This window comes from Canis lupus, chromosome 10 (assembly GCF_011100685.1).
Source record: "Canis lupus familiaris isolate Mischka breed German Shepherd chromosome 10, alternate assembly UU_Cfam_GSD_1.0, whole genome shotgun sequence".
Taxonomy (NCBI): domain Eukaryota; kingdom Metazoa; phylum Chordata; class Mammalia; order Carnivora; family Canidae; genus Canis; species Canis lupus.
This window is the reverse complement of record NC_049231.1, coordinates 15537017-15541176: the sequence shown is the minus strand read 5'-3', so window position 1 is coordinate 15541176 and position 4160 is coordinate 15537017. Positions and strand designations below refer to the sequence as shown.

General features: G+C 40.7%; 1 pseudogene; it reads right to left on the bottom strand.

Annotated features, from left to right (window-relative positions):
- Window positions 1-2675: 2675 nt before the first annotated feature.
- Window positions 2676-3677, bottom strand: LOC102153670 (annotated as a pseudogene).
- Window positions 3678-4160: the final 483 nt, after the last annotated feature.

Sequence of the window (4160 nt, the reverse complement as noted above, 5' to 3'; positions counted from 1 at the left end):
CTTGCGTAAAAGCAAAATTCAAGCTAATGTCTGATATCAATAGTGAGTGAAAGTGGGTTTGAAATGGACTGAGTAGATTTGATGCTATGAGTATCTCTAATCCTGAGGCAAATACGCCGTTGGTAAATTCTATCCTATATATAAGGTGAAACTTTTTTCTCAGCAGGAAAAAAAAGTAGGAATATGAAACAAGGTGATGCAAGCTGGTCTAATTTTCCACTCTGTGCCACATGGTGATGGCCCTCATTGTTCACACCTGAGGGAAAGTAGAAGCGAGGCGGAAGACGTCTGAAACCACAGAGGCCCTACTGTATTAGGGAGAGTGCCAATTAGCGAACATGTCCTATCAACAAGGAATCATGAGTGCATTAGTGCATAGTCGAGAAAGAAAATAATTCGGCTTAAGAGGATTAGAAATCCCCAGTTCCTAGTTACAAGTAATCCAACCACATAGTAAAACAAACAAATTCAATAATATTTGAAGTTTATGAACAAAGATAGTCAAAAGGGAAGAAATGACATTATGATGATACATGCAAAGCTTTGTTCTTATTCCTTCTGAAAAATCTGTGTTTCAGAAAAGTCTCACTGAGAGGAGAAAAACCAAACTTGCTGTTAAATCCTTGGGGCTACACTACTGTTTTGCATTGATTTGTGTATGTGTTCCTTTTATCTAATAATATCACATTATTTATTAAAATTGTGACATCACAGTAATTGATACACAGTTCAAGTGTTCTAGAAAATAACTTTGCAAGAATTATGATTCATTTGTCTCAGATTCCGCTGGTTCTGTGTGGGTTATTTATACATTAATGTTCGATACAGTTTAATTTACTTTATGCACATGTGCTGTTTATACAGTGTGTTAAGTTTCACCACCACCAACAAATCTATCAGACAAAAACTAGAAAGAAATGTATTTCTCCTTCTCCTATGATGTGGCCTTTCCCAATTACCCCCATGCAAAAGCAGAGATGATAATTTATCTCTATTTCAAAGAATTGTTCTGAAAATCGAATAATTTAAAAACAATTCAAGTGAAAATGCTTTAATATTATAAAGCACTTTGGAAAAAAAATCCTGATTAGATTTTATTAATAGAATCATTATCATTAATAAGAATGCCTTTTTTAGACATGTAAAACTGAAATAGGGCAATTATAGGTAATTAGGAGAAATGATGGAAAAAAGGTTGAAGCCATCACACAAAAGTCAATTAAACCTGTGTCACATTTCAGTCTCAAAAAAAAAAAATTAGATTTTGCTCAAGGGTCATTACCAGCCTTCAATACACACCAAGTAGCAAAAAGCAGGAAAACATTTTCATTTAACCTCCCCTCCCACCGTCTTCTACTCAGGACTGAGGAACAGGACTTTGACTCCGTAATTGACGTTGCTGCCACGAGCTGGCAAATGTGGACACGCTCTTCTCTTTCCCTGCCCCCTCCCCAACTTCAACAGAGGAGAAAGGAGCCAGCATGCAGGTGTGAGGAGATAGAGACCACAAAGAACAAAGTCAAAATTCGGTGAATTTCTGACTAGCAAACCATTGAATTCAGAGTAGAGAATTAGATGATACTCACAGTTACGTAGGATGCTCCTAAGTGGATTGTACATAGAAAAGCACAGACTAGACACTTGGTTTGAACAAACAAATCGAAATGTCACCATTTATATATATATATATATATATATATATTTTAATGTCACCATTTTAAAGGTAGGTGATCTCAAACAAGTGTCTCAAACACATTGACGCTCAAAATAAAATGTGAAAAACAGACAAAATATTTAGTATATTGCAGGTATAAAGTTGATACCGAGTGACCACATGGCGATGGTGACGATGATGAGGTCAGACGTCTGATATATCCTGAAGGTCATTACCACAGTTTTTATAATTTGGAATTATTTATCCCAGTGTAAGTCTTAAAATTTGATAGAATATCCCCCTTTTATTTTGAACAACTTGGAATTTATTAGAGTGAAGATCCTAATGCTCGACTTACTGAGAGCAAGTCAAACTTAATAAATGGCATGTTCAAACCAGAGTTTAGTAAGTCAAGCATTTCCTTTCTTTTGTGAATTAATCAATATTTGCATCCTGCATGTTTATCCGTTGGACTATCAACTATTCTCATGAATTGCAGTAGACATGAATGAACGCACTTGATTAAATTATGTCAATTAAATTTGTATTAAGCACAAGTTAGGACAGCCTGGGTGGCTCAATGGTTTAGCACCACCTTCAGCCCAGGGTGTGATCCTGGGGTCCTGGGATCGAGTCCCACATCAGGCTCCATGCATGGAGCCTGCTTCTCCCTCTGCCTGTGTCTCTGCCTCTCTCTCTATCTCTGTGTCTCTCATGAATGAATAAATAAAATATTTAAAAAAAATATTTAAAAAAAAATATTAAAAAAGAAATATTTAAAAAAGCCTCTTCTTGTTTTTTTTTTTTTTTTTTTTTTTTTTTTTTTTTTTTTTTTAGCTGGGTACAGTATACTTTATTGATGGTACATGACAAAGTAGGGCTCCCCAAGCCCTCCCCTTCCCTGGGGTCTGGGATGTAAATTGGAGGTCAGGAGATTTTCAGTGTGTTGGGGCAGAGACTCCCCAGCAGGAGGGCCTCTCTCTTCCTCTTGTTCTCACTGGGGCTGGTGGTCCAGGAGGCTCTACTCCTTGGAGGCCATGTGGACCATGAGGTCCACCACCGGGTTGCTGTAGCCTAATTCATTGTCATACCAGGAAATGAGCTTGACAAAGTGGTCATTGAGGGCGATGCCAGCCACCGCGTAGAAGGTAGAAGAGTGGGTGTCACTGTTGAAGTCACAGGAGACAACCTGGTCCTCAGTGTAGCCCTGGATGTGCTTGAGGGGGCCTTCCCATGCCTGCTTCACCACCTTCTTGATGTTGTCATATTTAGCAGCTTTCTCCAGGTGGCAGGTCAGAACCACAACTGACATGTCAGATGTAGGGACATGGAAGGCCAGGCCAGGGAAATTCCTGTTCAGCTCAGGGATGACCTTGCCACAGCCTTGGCAGCACCAATGGAAGCAGGGATGATGTTCTGGGCAATCCCTCAGCCGTCACACCACAGCTTCCCAGAGGGGCCATCCATGGTCTTCTGGGAGGCAGTGATGGCATGGACTGTGGTCATGAGTCTCTTCACAATGCCATGGAGTTTTCTTGGATGACATTGCCTGGGGTGCCAAGCAGCTGGTGGTGCAGGAGGCATTGCTGACAATCTTGAGGGAGTTGTCATACTTCTCATGGTTCACGCCCATCACAAACATGGGGGCATCAGCAGAAGGGACAGAGATGATGACCCTCTTGGCCTTACTCTTCAAGTGAGCTCCAGCCTTCTCCCTGGTGGTAAAGACCCCAGTGGACTCCACTACACACTCAGCACCAGCCTCACCCCATTTGATGTTGGTGGGATCTCACTCCTGGAAGATGGAGATGGGTTTCCCATTGATGACAAGTTTCCCATTCTCGGCCTTGACCGTGCCGTGGAACTTGCTGTGGGTAGAATCATACAGGAACATGTACACCATGTAGTTGAGGTCAATGAAGGGGTCATTAAAGGTGACAATATCCACTTTGCCAGAGTTAAAAGCAGCCCTCTTGACCAGGTGCCCAATATGGCCAAATCCGTTCACTCTGACCTTCACCATTGTGTCTTGGGGACACAGCTGTCACTGCACCAGAAGATGCAACTGTCTGCCGAATGGGTAGGAGCAGAACTATTCTCAGGATTTTAAAAATAAATTTCTGCTATTAGCTCATTTTTGCTATTTATGAATTATTCCTAAAATTAAAATGTAGAAAGGGGCACCTGGGTGGCTCACTTGATTAAGCATCTGACTCTCGATTTAGGCTCAGGTCATGATCTCAAGGTAATGAGATCAAACCCCACCTTGGGCTCCACACCTGCATGCTTTGGGGTTCTCTCTCTACCTCTCCCTTTGCACCCTAAACCCCCTGCTAGGGTGTATGCATGTGCTCTCTCTTTCTTAAAAAAATAAAATGGAGGAAAATTGTTATGGGTGTAATTGATTATCCTGACCATTACTTGCTCATTACTTCATTAATCGGATAATCAAGTATTCAATTAATCAATTATAGCAATTAATCAATAATACTCTTAACTAGTGTTT